The following is a 19466-nucleotide window of genomic DNA, read 5'->3' on the forward strand; positions in this document are numbered from 1 at the left end:
CCCAAAATTAACAGAGCATTTTCATGACTGAGAAGGAAAGCACAGCAATGATGTTACAATCAGTCTATTTCTACAGGCGATGATTTCCGTGTAACCTGGTCAAATACAAAAAAAAAAACGAAATCAAGAAAATGTCACCAACATGTATTTTTATTTTCAAGGGAAATATTCAGGAACTTCTTACGGCCAAAAATAAATTGTCTGTATTATCAGGAAGATACTCATTCTAACATTTATTTTAATGTTATTGTTCATTTAAGCAAGAAATCACTTTTTTTAAAACAACTTCCGTACTTCCATTTTGGATAAAGATGCACTTGTGAAGCATTCAAATTATATGATGAATTTCTTTCTCAATAAATTATGTGTACGAGTATCACCTCATATTCTACGCTTTTTTGCATTTTTTTCCTTTACTATTTGTACCAATTAGACAAAGACTAGTTTTGCAGGTTACACACTACACGTCTGTTAAACAGAGCATTTTGTAATCTTGTCTACCGCCATCTGAAAATTAAGGGGCGAACCATTTTTAACACTTTAAATTGCACGAATATATAAGACTTTAAATAAGACAGGAGGTAGACAGGAAAGCTATACACAGGCAGCCTTTTTCTGTTCGGCAAGTAAAATTACAATGAAGGGAAGCGATTTTAAAATATTGTGCATGTAATATTTTTCTTACATACTAATTGGTTTTTATTTGCTAAAACAAGACTGCAATATCATTTTGCAGTTTTAGTACAATGAACGATAACTCTAAGAAGTGATATTATCTTAGCTAGCGACAGGTTATATAGGTTATACTGCAGACTTCACCAATGATCGTTAAGAACTGGCCCGACATACTTTGTAAAGTGTTAATTAAAAACAATTCTCTATTTAACCTTTACCCTACTATATTTCAATAATAAAGCTGTCCATCTTTAAATTTAGACAGTACAATTAATTATTAAAAGGGTGCATACAAAATACCTTTTATCTTTAATATAACTTTCGGAGTTCCCTTTTCTCCTTTATTATTATGATATTGCCTTGGAAACGTATACTGGAAATATACCTACGAGCCAAACGTTTATAAAGTCGAAAAGATATGTTTATAAAGTTAAATAAAATCGATTCTGGAACTGAAAATGTAACTTCAAGAAACAATCTTGGCGTTAAAGTAGACAATACTTTATCATGGAAGATACAATTAAACAAAGTATATATCAGAATTATTAATACGATAGAGCTCTTCAAGAAGATAAAATATTACTTTAGTTATGGTATAAAGATAAATATTATTAACACTAGATTATTGTTGTCCCGTGTGGGGACAACACAGTGTACTCTCCTATTACAAAAATCCCAGAAAATGACACAAAAAAAACGGTAGTTTTTATATTAGAATTATTGCTTTATTATTTAACAAACCAATCCGGATGTACATTATATCTATTCGTAGATAAGATAGTTTTATGTATTTCTAGTTCTCTAGGTAGAGTTACACAAGTGTAAGTAAAAAATATAAGTTTGACTCTTAAATAGCTGGTGAAAATACGTCATCTAAATATTAGTGCAATGTGTCCGTGTTTAAAATTACACACTAGAACCATCTTTGTATACTTCTTGTCTTCTGTCTGCAAGGGAAACCCCGCCATTTGTGTAAGAAATAGCCACTTGAAACAGACCTAGTTAATTTACTTACTAATCTTGCAGTGTCATCTTGTAATTTGTCAGTAAGTTCTTTACGTACTCGGTACAGTTATGCTAAACTAATGACACGTATTCTAAATATGGTCTTAAGGTAATGGAGTGTGTGGGTTCAAGCTGCACAAGAACCAAGTTTTTTCTTAATATTTCTTTTCTTCTAGTAAGTTCAAATGTATTTTACTCAAAGATTTGTTATTGATTTATTGTACAAAAGCGAAAATATTTTGTTTTATAAGCCGTTTCTTGCTACTTAAAGTGAATTTTACTTTTGATATAAAAGGATGCAGGATTAGAAATCTTTGTAAAAATGAGTTACACGCGGTAAACGTTCTTTATTTCACATTTACTGTTTAGTTTAAATATTGTGAAAGAAATGTAGGTATGTTTTACCCCTGCCACATGGTTATTTTTAATGTAGAGAGCAAAATCTAAAACAGTCTCACAGGACTCGGTCATGATATTTCAGTGCTGGAGCTAAATTCCTTCCGAATAAATCCTTTTACTTGAGACTCCCTAGAAAAATGTTTTCGGCAGTTTCATTTTGTGTTTTATAATTGTTTACCAATACTTTGAGGCTTCTTTTATCAAAATTATTGGTAAAATGTATCCTCTGCGAACATTTTGTGATTGCCACATTGAAATGTGTCTCTATTTGAGCTTGAGGAAATATCATAAATTATACAAATCAAAAAGAAAGATACGATTGTTTAAAAAAGTGCGAAACAATTTTAATTTTAAGACTGTATAAACTTAAAGGTGCAAAATAAAGACAAATGAATAGACATAAATCTTAAAAAAAACCTACACATTTTGTAATATAGTACTAAACAGTATGATAGCCGTGCAATATTCCCTTGAAATCAACACAAGAACAGAGAAACAAATGATTGTTTCTGTATTTTCTTAGACTGACATGGGGGTCATTTTGTCCTACTTTCATGTTTATCGTTTTTCCGTAATCGGTCGGAAATTCTTCTGGATCACGTGATTTTAAAACTGTTTCAAACGAATATCCGTTTAAAGACGCGCGACAAAATAACTCCATGATGGTAGTTATACACAACTTGCACGAAAGATATAAAATGTACAAAATTTATATTTAAAATTGACAGTGATATATAAGGCCAAGACAATGTGTTTAATGTCTAAAATTTTATTAAATTAATGTAGCCATATGTACATAAATCAGTGTATTTAGGTAAATTTCAATCACATTTTGTTTCGGCAGTGTAAGACAGTTATTCATTCATATTCTTAAAACTATACTGAAAAGAAATTAACTGAAAACGTTTGCAGACGAAGTTGTAAAAACACTTTTATTCGGGAAGGGCCTGAATTGTCCTTCCGCAAACTTGTAGTATAGCTGTTTATTACCTGTATTATAAGAATGATTTTCATGAAGGTTTTGTGAGTTACAAAATTGTTGAATTCCATGTGCTAAGTTTGTAAAAATCTCGTTATCGTTTGGGCATATAATATATTTTGCCTCTATTTATGAATTATAGCCTCGTTACGGAGGATTCTTCCGAAAAAATCCGAAGATGCTCGACGGGTTCGTAAGCAGTCGGAAAACATACTTTCGGTTTGACATAGGCAACATTTTTTGTTTATTTGTTAGTTATTCTTGAACATATTCATGACTATTTGGTCAGATCTGATGCAGTGAGCCATATTTTCAGTAAATAGGAAGTCTCAGCTACAAACTCTGGTTTTCATATAATACTCGTTCGGGTTTTAGTAATGGACCTTTAATGCGATTCTTTAACATTAATAATACGGGTCCACTACTTTAAGTAAGTTATATGCTTTGACTTTATTTTAATCTGAACTGTCTCATAAATTTTATCACTTTAGATGCTAAATTTACAATATTGGAGATATGGTAAAACAGAAAACAACAAAAAAATAGTTTTTGCGGGGTACAATTTAACAAGCTATCATCATTTATGTAAATAAGAAATAATAACAGATCAATAACCGAGTCTTGTGGGACACCGACATTAAAATAAAGTCTTGGAATGAGAAGCCAACGAAAACTTTTTGACATTTTTAATAGCTGGACATCTAGTTGATAACATTTGTAGACATACCATACAGATGGAGTTTAAATAAGATACCTCGGCGCAAAACTCTTTCAAAAACTTTCGAGCTATCACAGAATATCATACACGTGGATAATTTTATCATCGAATACGTTATATACTGTCCGAAACCGTTATCTCGACTTCGATATTTAGATATTTCAATATCTCGAGTGGATTTATTGGTCCCGATCTTTTTCCTTCTTATTCCGTATAAAACAACCACGGATATTTCGATTTGGATATTTCGAATTTTTCGATATCTCGACTAAGTTTTCAATCTCCGACTTTGAAATTTACTCTGTTTTGACATCGGTTAACTTAAGTGGACATCATTTGTCTGCCAGACTCAGATGCGAAAAGCTGCACGCGTTTGTATTCGCTCAATTGTCATATGCTGCCGTAAGAGCGAACCACAACACGTGCAGTTATTCACTCAATGGTACTATTTACAACCCGAACAGTGCTCATGTGTCATTATTTGTTTGTTTTAATTTCAACTATAAACAAACAAAAATGAATATCCTTTGCAGTGTATATCGTATTTAGGTTTAAAACTTAGAGCGAATTTCACATCATGTGCACTGCACGAAGCACAAGATGGTGGGAAGAAGTATTAAAAACAAGGAAGTAGGTTGAAAAACTATGATTATTTCAAGAAGTAATGACCAATTAATATGCAAAACATAATATTTATGTACAAGTATACATATTTTATCTTAAAAAAACGTCTTTTTATGAACATAAAACTACATTATCCCATTTCACAACCAAAGTTGTCCTAACTTCGGTTTTCTTGATATTTCGATATTTCGACATTTTCCCTTTGACTGTACTTGATTATAAATATTGGTTACTAATTGGTATGTCGATGTCATAGAATGTAAAGACAAAAATCTCAATTGGGTTTAATAAATGACATGATATTCACTGTGCATGTAGTTATATTTACATTTGCCCTATTATTTTGCATTGAAAATTATGAAGTTCATTTTGCACGAACAACAAAAGGAAAGGCGCTAAAGTTACAACAACGCTGCTTAGTGATAACGGACCGCTGTTTTGACTACGTCCGCGTATAGCCAGGGAGAACGTTGTTTAGATGACGTCGTAGTTGTTCCATCTGATAAACAGAATAGTAGTATATTGGTCTCTTTGGGGACCGGAGTGCGCATGCGCGGATCTATGACGTCACAGCAGGTGCGCAGCGGCAATTTTGAATTTCATATTTAGAATGACTTCACAAAATTATAAATATATATCAATTTTAAAACAGTCATACTGAAGAGGACTGTATATTCTATGAATAGAAAATGTCTCCAAGAAGTATAGTGAGCTGATGCGTTTGACTATCTGGGGCGTGGTCATGAACACTGAGGGTCAGGTGCTCAGCCCTAGGCGGGAGATAACATGAAAACAAACTATTACAAGAAAATCAAATAGAATATTAATATTACTTAACCATATAAATGCATCTCAGACCTAAATGAACAAATACCTTCTTAAAAAAAAACAACATCAAAACAGATTATGTTAAAAAGCAAAGAACATTACTAATCTAAAACGAAATATTTATCACATTAGAACTAAAACATTAAGCATTGTATAAAATAGATACATGTTTAAAAAATGCAAGATTTACTGAAGATTATTTATTTGTCGACAATGTGTACCCCTCGGCGTCCACTAAGTAAGTGACCATGTATCTGTTTTACCAAGAGGTCATTCAAATGAACTCATAGTCTAATTTTAGAATGAACTTCCGACGTCGGTGCAACTATTTTTTGGTACTGTATACTCTTAGCGATGGTCATTAATCAAACAAGTCTTTGATGGTTGAGCTTTGGTATTCATGCGTAAGTTTGAACCGGATGAAAAAGTCATTGAATTCTCCATTTGACACTCAGGCGTGATAGTGCACTTCCTGCATCTCTGAGTCCATGAGGCAAACTCATTATCTTTTCCGGAATAGCGCTACGGCGTGAAAGTGCACTTTCTGCCTCTCTGAATCCATGTGGAAAACGCATTAAGTTTCCTGACTAGGAATTCAGGCATGACAATACACTCGATATCTATCGGAGCAAGTATGGAAAACTCGTTATCATTCACCGACTTGGAACTCGAGTGTTAGTGCCTCTTTCATACATCAATAATATGATGTTAAAGTACATTTTGATAGTTTTCTAAAATATTTGCCAACATTTTCAATGACCATCTAGAGTTTTAGAACCGGTAAGGTACTTTTTCAAAAGGTTGCTAAAAATCATCAAAAATAAGACGTTTTAGGGTCCAATTTTACATTTTGAGTATTTGACATTTTTGAAAAGCCTATAGGGTACACTTTACGATAACCTAGGAAACGGAGTCATTAAATTTCAAAGTCATCGTAAAGGCTCGAGACCGGTACCGCTCAAAAGGAAAGATCTTTTCGAGTAGGTTCGGAAAATATGTACTATTATGGGTCTATCTCTATCCGTTTTCCAGATATTGAGGCTAAAACCGGAATCATTCATCCGGAAACACCCGGCTTATTAAAGATAACATAGGCATGTTGGGTATCTAACCGAAGGTTTCGACGAGTACTATAAGTTAGTACATTCAAACCGGAAGTAAAATCAATCATGCGTAAAATTGACATTTTCTGCGCGTTTCTAGACTCAAACCTGGTCAAGTGAGAGGTCGTTGGAAAGGTCTCGTCAAGAAGATTCGGAAAATGTATACCTTAATAATCGTATTTCCAAAAGGGACCGAATAATGAGCCAAAATCACTCAATGGTTAAAATCCGGCTAACTTCTTTATAATTAAAATTTAGATAGGCATGTAAGGTATCTAACCAAAGGTCTCGATAAGAACTATAAGGCAAAAACTTAAACCGGAAGTCAAATCAATCATGCGTAAAATATCGATTTCCTCCTTTATTACTCAACCGAATATACAGGTGTTTTTTTATCCTACAAAATGGTTTGACAACGTCTATCAGTTCGTGGCGGGAAAGCGGAAGTGAAATCATTCATGCGAGAAATATGTCAAAGTAAGCTTACCAGATCCTTACACTGATATCCAAAATGGCAGTGAATGAATTTACAGGGCGAAGTATAATAAAAAGAGCCGAAGAAACGTTGTGATTGGCTGATATAAGAAATATATAAGACGTCTTTATAAGACGCATTCTCATTTGTCACTTAGGGATCACACGCATATAAGTCAAAAGTCAGTTTGACTATGACAGAAGATGTTACGAGCTACTGTATATACCAACAACACCTCCTCTTTCTACTCCCATTTTACCTCCATTACATCCACTTTCTCCTCCGCCTCCACAATCTGCTCCTCCTCCACTTCCTCCTTAACACCTCCTCCTCCACTACCTCCTCCTCCATCATCTCCTCCTCCTCCTTCTCCTCCTCCTCTTCCACCTCCTTCTCCACTCCTCCTTCTCCTCCTCCACCGCCTCCTCCTTTTCCGCATCCTTCTCCTCCTCCAATCCTCCTCCTTCTCCTCCACTTCCACTCATCACCCTCCTCCTCCTCCATTCCACCTCCTCCTCCTCCTCCTCCTCCTCCTCCATCTCCTCGTCCTCCTCCTTCACCTCCTAGTCCTTCTCCTCCTTACTCATCTTCTTCAGGTCCCCCTCGCCCTGCCTCCTTCATCCCCTCCTCTGCACCGAAAAAGCGTAAGAATGGCTAACAAACAGAATAAAGCAGTGTCTTTTTGATAAAAGAAAGACAACTTACATCTGTTTCACAAATGCATCAGTGTCCTGTTTGCCATCAGTCATTGTGTAGGACTGACAACATGCGGAGACATCAACGTTATGTACCCGGAAGTGACGACGCCACTGGAAGTTTTTCACCGCCATTACAATCATTGGACATCTCAAGAGAGATGACGTTTCAACGTCCATTTCCTATGGTCGTTTCAGGATCTAGTGGTAGTGGAAAAACTGAATTGACCAGAAAACTCCTATTATCAAATCACATTAGACCTCAGCCTCAGCGTATCATATGGTGTTTTGGACAATGGCTACCTTTGTATGATGAACTTCAGCATGAATTACCCGGGGTCGAATTTGTAAAAGGTATTCCAGACTACTTGAACGATTCCATGTACAAAAATGTTAATAAAAGGAACCTTCTGGTCTTTGACGACTAGATGAATAAAGCTAAATGCGATCAAAGAATTGCTGATCTCTTTACCAAGGGCAGTCACCACAGGAACAGTTCTGTCGTATATCTCACCCAAAATTTGTTCCCTAAAGGTAAAGCCTGCAGAGCTGTCGCATTCAATACGCAGTATCTGTTGCTATTTAATAATCCTATTGACAGACAGCAAGTAGCTACATTGGCAAGAAGAATTTACCCTTCTTCCAGTAACATCTTTATGAAACGGTTTGAACGAGCGACATCAAGACCGCGTGGTTATCTGGTAATAGACTTAAAATCGAGCACACCAGAACAACACCGTTTACGCGATTACATTTTTTAAGCCAACAACCCAAAAAAGAGAAAACTAACAGATGCTGAATATGAACCAGTAATCTATTTCAATGGAGAAGGAAACTTATCTGACAAAAATGTTGAAAAGGATAATGATGATGTTGAGGTGGAGGATAATGATGAAAATAATGATGATGATGATAATGATGATCAAATAGATAAAAGGAATAATGACACAAGCTTTGCACAGAAACGATTTTTGATCAAGGGACATCCTGGTAAACTTAGAAAGGTTGAGATTGAGAATGAGCGATCACGTCGTGAGATATGGGATAAGCGTTTTCAGGATCCTCTCAGACAATCTATTAAAGAACAATATAGAGCTAAAGTTAATAACTATACGGAACAAGGGCTCACTTTTGAAGAAGCTTACCGTCGCACTGCTAATGACGAACTTCCTCAACAAAAAAAGAGACTGAGACAAAATGATGCCCGATTTCTAATTGACTTTTATGAGCTACAAAACGACTCTACTCAGAAGCAGATTGTACAGTCGGCTAAAAAATTAAGAAGTCAGCACGACATGACAGTCAAAGAATCTATTCGACAAGCCATGAAAACAAAGAAGAATATTCAATGGAGAATAATAAAGAAGGTGATGATGATCAAGAATCGGATGATGATGAATAAGCGTTGTAAGACGGATTGACGTGAGTAGTAATATATATAGCGTTTCTGGCGTTGTTTGACCTCATCTGACCCCCACCCTCTTCTAAAAGAACCCAATGCCGACCAATTCAAATTTAAAAAATCCAAAACCAGCCAGTCTTAAAATATTAACCCGGTGCATTTATACCGTTAAAATCTTTGATGAACGTAAGGTTGAAGGGCCATTCTGGCCTTATTTAACCTATAATCCTTGACCAGTCCAGACAAATACCAGACAATTAAAAAAAAAACACAGGTTTTAAACCCAATAAAAAGTTTTAAATACATATGATATAGATGAGTTTACAGAATAAAATACATTGTTTGAAAGAAAGAAGATTTACTGATAATATAAATCCCCATTATGTTACAGCAAAAAACGGGAGAAAAATGATAATGGCTACCTGTTCATCTTGTGGAAGAATGAAATCAAAGTTTGTTAAAAGTACTATCAAAGCAGGCAATTTAGATATCCATAAAGCAATGTTACCTTTATTACCTAAAAAAGGTTTAACACTTCCAGGATATAACTATTGTGGACCAGGAAATCCTTTAGATAATGGACCTCCTGTCAACGAACTGGACGCAGTATGTAAGACCCATGACTTTTGCTACGACAGCGGTGTAAAAAAAGTACATTTGACAAACAAATGCTTTCCAACTTAAATAACACTAAATCAAAAACATTTGGAGAAAAGATTGCAAAACATTTAGTTGTAAAACCTGCTATTAAAACGAAATATAAACTTGGTTTTGGACAAAAACGAAAGTCAAAAATCGGGAAAAGGGGGTAGTGTATTTACTCAAAAAGACCCCCGAAATCACTGCATCAAGTTAGCACTGGAGCGATGAATTAGCAGAAGAATTACACAAACCGATTAAAAGAAAATTTAGAAAACGAAGAGTGATTGTCCATGACATTGATGATACTTGGTCAGCTGATTTAGTTGATATAAGTCCAAAGGGCCCCATAATTCTTGCAAGAATCATGATAAGAGTTGTTTCTTGCTGTACGTAGTCAGCTACTGATGGTGTACAAGTGTTGAAAGTTTCAAAGCAATACCTTTCATAGTTTAGGAAAAAAGCTGACGTAAATATAAAAATTTAACAGGCAACAGATGAGCTAAAAATGAAAAATGTTACCCTACACACAATTCTTTAAGTTATGTTTAAATCGCGCCAACTTTTTTCGGACAAGAAAATTTCAGTGTAATATCCACTAGACTTGTATCTACAGGAAAATGAAAAACCCTCTAGCTACAATATTTAATATTCATAAATCTTTTTTTTATTTACAGGAAATCAACAAAGACGGCATCCCAGTCATTCTGTCAGTGCTAGTTATAGCTGGGAAAACTACAGTCACGTCATGGAAATATTTTCTCATTCAACAGAAATAGTCCAATGGGGACGGCATTCCGCAGTAGTATGTAGTACTTTTTTAAAAATTAATGTTTTTTTTTTTTAATGAATACAGTTACAAGGATTATTAACTTTACACAAACATACTCATAAAGCATATTTAAGTATTTATAGAATTTTCTGTTATAACCCCCAGCCATTACAATATACAAAATCACTATAAAAAAAACTTGTAATCATATAAGTCAATTTCTAATTAGCAAATAATCAAGGCCTTCAAGTTGTTTATCGTCTGATTTACCAAGGTTCAGGGTTCAGATGCATAGGAATTGAACCACGAGGGCGTTAGCCCCAGTGGTTAAATACTGAAGCATCTGAACGATGAACCGTGGTAAATTAGACGATAAATAACAAGAATGCCTTGATTGTTTTATTCTGACATGCTCCATTGATATTTTAATAGATATTATACTGGACTTCGTTTACGCGAGAGTAATGTACCGAACGTCAGGCGGCAAAATGACGTCATAATTCTCTCTTACTGGTCCGCGCGTCAACCGCTGTTTATCGCAGAATATATAGAGCTTGATTTTCTTCTTTGTTTAACTGGAAATCAAATCAAGCCATGTTAGAATCATTGGTAAACATTATTAGTAAAAGATTAGTCAACAAATTTAACACCATGAAATAACGGAGATCACAGGAATTGGCACCCACAATTGAGCCTATATAGATGTCATACATAATGATATTTATAAGCATTAACAGGAATTAACAACTTCTTAATTTTTTTCATATTTTTACAGTTATTCAAAAACTTACTTTCGGTTAAGGACGAAAACAGAACTCCTTTCCTGGCTGCAGCAATAGGCACAAATGGAGTTAAACAGGTACCTGCAATTTTATTTACAATTTATTTAGACAGCAAAGAAGAGCTGTTGTTTTCAAATGGGCGTATAAAAATGCAGGATAGAGTAATGTTTCTTGATATACAGCGTCCGCTTATAATGGTGAAAAACTGTTACAAAGCTTTGTAGTTTATGAGAAAACTGACTAAAACATAATAGTTATATCAGAAATCAAAGATTGAAAAAGTAAGTACAAAAAGGGCATAATTCTGTCAAAAAAACAATTAGAGTTATGGGGTATGTAACCACACATGCAGATTATGATTATAAAGCAACAATTTTAATTTCAAGTCATTATCTTTTAAAGTACCAAAGATATGTCTATTAATAAAACTTTCGAAAAAATTTAACATGAAAATAATTAAGAAATAATATATCTCATCTTATTCTAGTGATTTGTTGTTGAATAAATCATTGTTTGGAGTTCAGATGCGAAGGAAGTATATCACGAGGGCAGAGCCCGAGTGATATAATAATACGCATCTGAACGACAAACAATGATTTATTCATGAGCAAATCACTAAATGAGATATAATTACTTCGATTCTAACACGTTCCCAAAAGGTTTTTTTAAATACATCCTTGACGACATTCATTAAATTTTGCCCGTTTTCAATGGGTGTCTTTTTCAGCGCGCCGCTATGCCATTAAAGCCATGCGTAATAATTGTGACGTCAGAACAGTGTTTTTATTGTATAATAATTACTGTGTTCTGCCTTCTTTGTTTAATAGGAAAATGAATCGGATCGTGTTAGAATTCCAAGTATAACTCCTTTGTGACTTTGACCTTGGGTTTAAGGGGCCCAGCCCCTGCATATACTATGTTTGTATGTGGACAATGAAAAACTTATAGTAAGTTAAGCAAAAGTAACAAAGTTATGACAGAAAAACATAGGTTGCCAAAAAAATTTAAACCTTAAAAATAACCAAAGTATAACACCTTGGTGACCTAGACCTTGGGTATAATGGGCTCAGCCCCTATACATACTTTGTTGGCATACTGGACAATGTCTATGTGAAGTTACAGAAAGATATAAGCAACAGTAGAAAAAGAAGGTTGCTGAAAAATTTTAAACCTTTTAAATAACCTAAGTATAAGACTTTGGTGCCCTTTGACGTTGGGTATAATGGACTCAGCCACAAACATTGTTTGTATATTGGAAACAATGTTTGTGTGAAGTTAAAGTAAGATATAAGCAATAGTAACAAAGATATGACAGAAAAACAAAGGTTGCCGAAAAACTTTAACCAAGAATGGTCACGCCAACGCCGACACGAGTAGTATTGCCTCCCTATTTTCCAAATAGTGGAGCTAAAAATGAAAGTATTTCCTGAATGGATTTGCCGTTGCTTTTCCGTTGTTCATTTTGCATGAACACCGAAAAGAACCATTTTATTTCTGAAACAAGAGCTGTCTCTATAGGAAGACACATGCCCCCGATGGCACTCTGAATGAATAGTTATGGCCGATGTTAGAGTTTAGGACCTTAGACTTACGGACCTGGGTTTTGCGCGCAACACGTCGTCTTACTGTGGTACACATTCATGCCCAATAATTTTAAAATCCATGCATGAATGACTAAGATATGGACCGGACACGCCCATCAATGCACTATCATGAAATATGACCTTTAACGTCTAAGTGTGACCTTGACCTTTGAGCTACGGACCTGGGTCTTGTGCATGACACGTCGTCTTACTGTGGTACACATTCATGCCAAGTTATTTGCAAAATCCATCCATGGATGACAAAGATATGTACTGGACACGAATGCACTATCATGAAAAATGACCTTTAACGTCTAAGTGTGACCTTGACCTTTGAGCTACGGACCTGGTCTTGCGCGCAACACGTCGTCTTACTATGGTTCACATTCATGCCAAGTTATTTGAAAATCCATCCATGGATGACAAAGATATGGACCGGACACGAATGCACTATCATGAAAAATGACCTTTAACGTCTAACTGTGACCTTGACCTTTGAGCTACGGACCTGGGTCTTGCGCGCGACACGTCGTCTTACTGTGGTACACATTCATGCCAAGTTATTTGAAAATCCATCCATCGATGACAAAGATATGGACCGGACATGAAAATTGTGGACAGACTGACAGACCGACAGATGGTTCAAAAACTATATGCCTCCCTTCGGGGGAATAAAAAAAAAGGCAAACAGACTAGTTTCAATCTGAGCCCTCAGTGTACTGTTTCATTCTAAACAACAACATCAAAACCTAACCTTCAACAATCACCTCCAGCTAAGTTGCAAATGTACATTTTTCCTTTAAGGCAAGACTGGTTCTACAGGCCAAAAAAGAGCGTCTGCTTCAACAACTTTTAGCAGAGACTCTTGGAGCGACTGTAGACGAGGCCTTGGTAACACATCCGGATGAGATGGAGGCAATTAAACAATTTTCAGGTAACCTTGATTCCTCTGAGAACTGTAGTAACATATTCCCATTCCATATGCTTTGATAGTTTAGGAGAAAAGCTGACCTAAACATAAAACTTAACCAGGCAACGCCGACGCCGACAACTGCTCAAGTGATGACAATAACTCATCATTTTTTTTCAAAAAATCAGATGAGCTAACTAGACATTGTATCGAAATAAAAAGAAATACCCAGCTTTTTATATACTTTAATATTAAAGGGGAGTAATTACAAAATTTTATAAAAAAAAAATAAAATATACATTTCAAATCAGAATCTAACTCAGTGTAAACGGTCTCTTTGTTCCTTAAATAATTCTCTACCAGAATACACAAAAAGTAAAAAATGTCATTAAATGTTGTTTAAATGTGATTGACCACCTTTAAGCTAACAGAAATTTTTCTGTGAGACTGACTTCTTACAGAGATTAATCAGTAGGTTTTGACCAGTAAAATATTGATAAAGTAATTAAATATTATTGTTTAACATTAGCTAGTATCTTTACATTTTAGCTAGTAGGTAATAATGTTTCTAAATTTGACCCCTGAGAAATATACTATTATTTCATCAGTTACCATAACATGAATAACAATCTTGTTTCAGACACTGAGGTTACCAAGTCGAGAATACCAAGGTGTATTCTGGACTTCCTGGAAAAAGTCAGAAACAGCGAAAATGTAGACGACAATACAAACATCGAAATTGCCATCACCATAAAAATAGATGGAAAAGAAGTTGTCGGTGACAGGATGAATATGATAAAGAGAAAAGGGATAAAAACGATGGAGAGATAGTCAAAAAATGAAGACGAACAATGAAGAATAGTTGTAAAATTAAATTTAAAAGAACTGTACTTCAGTATTACTTAATAAATAATAAGTTCCCAGAAGTGGTTCATGAGAAAAACCCAATTTTTGAGTACTTATGCCTAAGAATATATCACAAAGGCTGTCGGCCTGCGTGATATATTGTTTTGCAAAAGAATGAAAAACTTGGGTTATACTTCGATAAATCACGCTTGAGAACTTGTTTTGATTCTAACAGGACATACTAGTGTCAACAGTTATAGACTATAAGATTCTTTCACTGGTTGTAGGTGCAGATTGGAATTTCTGAGGGTAACTGTTTAAGTGGTTACGAGGCTCCAGCCGAGTAAACGCGTAAACAGTTACCCGAGAGCCGGATATTCTGATCTGCACCTACAGCCAGTAATAGAATCTTTTTCTTGCATATCATATTATACAAAGAAAAGTAAACAAGAGGGCCATGTACTTTAGTACTTGAGCGCTGTAACTTAACGCACTGTACATTCAGATTTTAAAATAAAATATAAATATTTCCCAATCAATGTGTTCAATACTTGGTGACACTCCATTAACAACCAAACCCCAGCGTTGTTACTTATGTTTAAACTTAATTTTATTAGTCAAGATCAAAATTTTCAGGTCATGTCAGTCTGACCGACAACCTTCCGAAAGTCTGCCTTAATAATAGGTTCTTCAACGCCTACATCACAATTTGGCTTAAATAATATTCTTACTTGATTGAAATATTTTAAAAATTTGACTACATGTTAATTGCAAAATTATGTCAAATGTTCACCAATGTTATGTTAAATTCCGGTTTTCCCCTGATGGTACCGCGGTATCGTCCCACGGTAACCAGTATACGCTGATGTGAAAATTTATGTCAGTCGTTGTTTAAATACACGTGTAATGTATGCTAGTATGTGTATATGCAGCATAAATGTTGCCTGCTGCACAGTAAATGGGCCTATTTTTTCAAAACGTGTAACTGCTTTTTTATTTATAGAGGAACATCTGTTTAAAGTTTAAAAAAACTGATTCAATTTGTCTTATTAGTTTTCAAATGATGCAGTAAAAATTCACAAAACAACCAAAAAAAAAATTTGAAAGCCATTTTATGGCTGAAAATTGGCCATTTTTTCATATAATGCGTTAACATTTTCATTTTTACACTTTTCAAAAAATGCTAGTACAGTATTAAAAAAAGAAAAAGCTTGATTGAATACCTTTAAAAACAGATAATTTTATTACCTTTAAAATGATGTTATAACTTTGATGATCACTGAAGCCGTTACATTTTTATGAATATGAATTAAATATAAAGTGATCGTGTAACACCAGTTTTTAAAAAAAAATGCTAAATTTGAATTGAAAAACAAATTGTCTTAATTTACATATTAAAAATAATTTTCTTGCTCAGTCTTACTTGTATTTGCAGAATACGAAAAAATTTTGCAGCACTTATAAATGCTTGCAGCACTTATCAATGGCCATTTTAGTAAAATAGCCCATTTTCCCACCCAAAAACCATTTGCGTGAAAAAATAGGGGAACGTCCTTTCCCAACAAGTATTTTCTAATTGAATATGAATACATTAATATTAATTACTTTCAAATATGCTTAATGACATACCTATCATGAAAAAATGAAAAATAAAATTAATACCGTATTTTCCCGAATTAAGCCCCCCCCCTCCCCCCCCCCCCCCAATTAAGCCCCCACCCCATTTTGGAGGTAAAAAAGTCAACAAAACGGGAAAAAATCACCTACCTCATTTTTATAAGCCCAAAAATAATTAAGTAATTTTACAGTATAAGTCCATGTTTTAAAAAAGTTATTACTAAGTACGGTACGTAACAGAAAATTAAACGGTGAATACATTTTTGATTTTGTTTTTACACCACTCGCGCACACGCTTCCTGCCGACTTTAAACAAACTTGCAGCAATGTGTTTACGATATACCCCTTTTTTTCGGGAGTTTTAAGAAATTTTAATTTTAAAGCAGACACAGCAGCGTGTCCCAAAACCCTTGACATTGTGTATTGCGCTATTAGCTACCCGCATGTACTAAGGAAAATGTTATCGGAGTACACAGCTGTTTAGGTCATGACGTAATGTGTAGTGTCGCGAGCGTGTCAAAAAGCCAGACATGGAATACACGAGGTACCGTATTTAAATGCATAAAAGACACACTGCATTAAATTGGATGCCAAATAATTACGTTTTAGGGGGATTAAACAACACAGAAAAACACTTTTAACTAGTTTGAAAAGATGTTTTTAAGTTTTGTAAAAAAATTCATTTTTTATTTTTTTACTTCAAATTTAAAAGCCCCCCCCTTTGGAAAATGTAACGCCCCAGGGGCCTTAATACGGGAAATATGGTAGATCTGCAGCCTTGCTGGGAAAAAAAATCACGAAATATCAGAAGTCATGTTTTAACGTCCGTCCCCCTATATAAATTTTGCTTTTCTTAATCTTGAACAAAATGCAGTGACTGGGAAACCCATGAGACATGAGCCATAGTCACATAAAAATGAAAAATGTCTCATAAGTTTTAAGTGCTGATGAGCCCTGTGTCACATGGCTAAATTTTATTGAATTCAAAAGGATGAAATTTTTAATAGTGCAAAACTTACACAAAGGAATGTATTCAGTGTGCAGATTCAAAGTGCTTCCAGTGTTTAAAAACATGTTTTAACATTTAATTTATTCTAGACTTTCATTTTTTGTCAGTTTTCATAATTTTCTTTTTAATTGACACGTTGTGAGCTGTTTCAGGTTTTAGTTTACTATATTTGTTTTTTACTGAGAGCTTCTTTAATCTGAAATATGTACATACTACAATGCCAGTTTTCCCAGTTAACAAGTCGCAAATTTTCCCCTAGAAAATTTTTGAAAGTCACATAAAATTTTTAAATGTCACATAATTTATTGTGTATGACGAGCCATTGTCCATGGACAAAATTTTTTTTCCCAGTCACTGAAATGCAGTGTTTTCATGTTTTGGTGGTAATATCTGACTTTTTACTTCACAAGAGTATGTAAAAAGTATGAAATTATAAAAACAATGTTGGAAAAAAACAGAGGCTGATAACACCCAAAGTCAAACTTTTATTAATGAAAAGTAAATGTATTACTCCCAGCTGCTATTCTTAAGCTCAATTTGTATGTATCATGTCTAAATTGAATTTGTTGCCTTTTAGGTTCAGTAATTGTTGACTTACCAACCCGATAAAAGGGCGCAGTCATTATCTTTTTTTTCAGGTCAATAATTTCCCCATATCAACCTCAATAAAAGGCGTAATCATAAACTATATTAATATTTGATCTCAGGGCTCCAGATAATATTTTTGGCGTAGGATTATTATTGATGTAATTTTGAAGTTGAGTAAAAAGTTAAAATCTGAATTGGACGAAAGTTTAATTTTAATCCTGAAAATTTGTAAATGAGAAAAAACAGAAATCAGTTTTTTAACTTACTTATTGGTTGTAACACCAAAAACTTTGTTTGGAGTTAAGTTTCAATTCGTATTCAAGCCTTTGATTCTTTCCTTGGGTTGTTTTGGCTCACACTCACTGCCAAATCAAATAGATTATTCAATCAGGCTTTCAATTTGGAACATTTATGCGTCAAAATTCCCAATTTTGGGGGTATATGCTATGTCCCCAAAATTTGCTAGAAAAAACACTGATTCAATATACTTTTAACAATGTTTTGGGAGTCATATTTTGCTGGGTTAAAATAATGGGTAGCACGTTCTTTCACTACATACATTCTTAGAGCGTTGTTCTTTACTTCACACCGGAAGTGATTTTTTTAAATCAACACTGCTTTAAAAGTCACTACCTTACCATCATTATTAATTCCCCCAAAAATTTGATTTACGAACGCATTTAGGTTATAATTATAGTTTTAACCTAACATTTTTTTTTTTTCAGCCGTTTTTATAGGCGTTATTGGGCTATATTACCAAAATTGCACATTGACCAAATTATCGACAATTTTGTAATGGCAGTTATGTTCGGTCACACATTAAACCGGAATCCACAAATAAACCGGAATCCACCAGAATACACTTTCTATTAACGGAATACACTTTCTATTAACGGAATACACCTGTATTTTTTTAGGTTAAAGGTATTTTTGAAGGGTTTTTGATATAATTCAATCATATATATCATGAAAAATTAACATACGAAAGGAAAAAAAAAATACGTTTACGCAAAATGATTTTTTACGAGAATGAATTTCGGCGACCGCGCGGGAATTTCCATAACCCAAATACACCCGTATTTTATTAATAAATGGTATTTTTGTAGGGTTTATTGCAGGGAAAACATTCGTGTTTTAATATAAATAATAAGTTACAAAAGGAAAATAAAATACTTTAACGCAAAACGATTTTATACGAGATTTGGATTTGGCGAGCGCACGGAAATTTCCATAACATAAATGCACTCGTCATTTTTTAAAAAATAAATAGTACTCTCTTAAACACTTTTTATCATTTTTTGTAAGTTGCAGAACCATGTTCAAATCAGATTAAATATGAATGAATATTTGAGAGAAGTTTATTAAAGTTAATTCTGTATACGAGATTATAACTTTTTTAAATATAAAAAAGGGTTACTGCGCTTATTTCCAAAGCACAATTAAGATCCTTTGAATAATGCAGGGTAACAAACACGTGCCTCTGATTAGTCCCGAGTTTGATTGGATTATCACACCTATTGATTTTTATCAATTAATCAGTATATTTGTAAGCACACATAGGGGACATGTGACAAATAATGTCTGACAAGGTAAGTGCAATTAAATATGATAAGCTTTTGTTTAATTTCTACTTGTCGTTATAATTGCAAATTGAAGAAAAACAGGTACATTCAGTATATTTTTTATTTTTCATGTACTTTAACGTATCAATACTAATTCAATGTTTTGCCTTAAACAGCGATATATTGTAGATTTTAAACATTTTGATTCATCCTTCCTAAGTCTCGATCATAATGTCTCAGGTATCGTAGTCGTTT

General features: G+C 34.2%; 1 long non-coding RNA gene across 1 annotated transcript; it reads left to right on the plus strand.

The window, feature by feature from the left end:
• Positions 1-11089: 11089 nt before the first annotated feature.
• LOC128546967 (uncharacterized) lies at positions 11090-14410 on the plus strand. The gene is made up of 3 exons (XR_008366225.1): positions 11090-11173; positions 13484-13613; positions 14230-14410. It is a non-coding gene; the product is annotated as an uncharacterized LOC128546967 (long non-coding RNA).
• Positions 14411-19466: the final 5056 nt, after the last annotated feature.

The sequence above is a fragment of the Mercenaria mercenaria genome, chromosome 11 (genome assembly GCF_021730395.1).
Source record: "Mercenaria mercenaria strain notata chromosome 11, MADL_Memer_1, whole genome shotgun sequence".
NCBI lineage: Eukaryota > Metazoa > Mollusca > Bivalvia > Venerida > Veneridae > Mercenaria > Mercenaria mercenaria.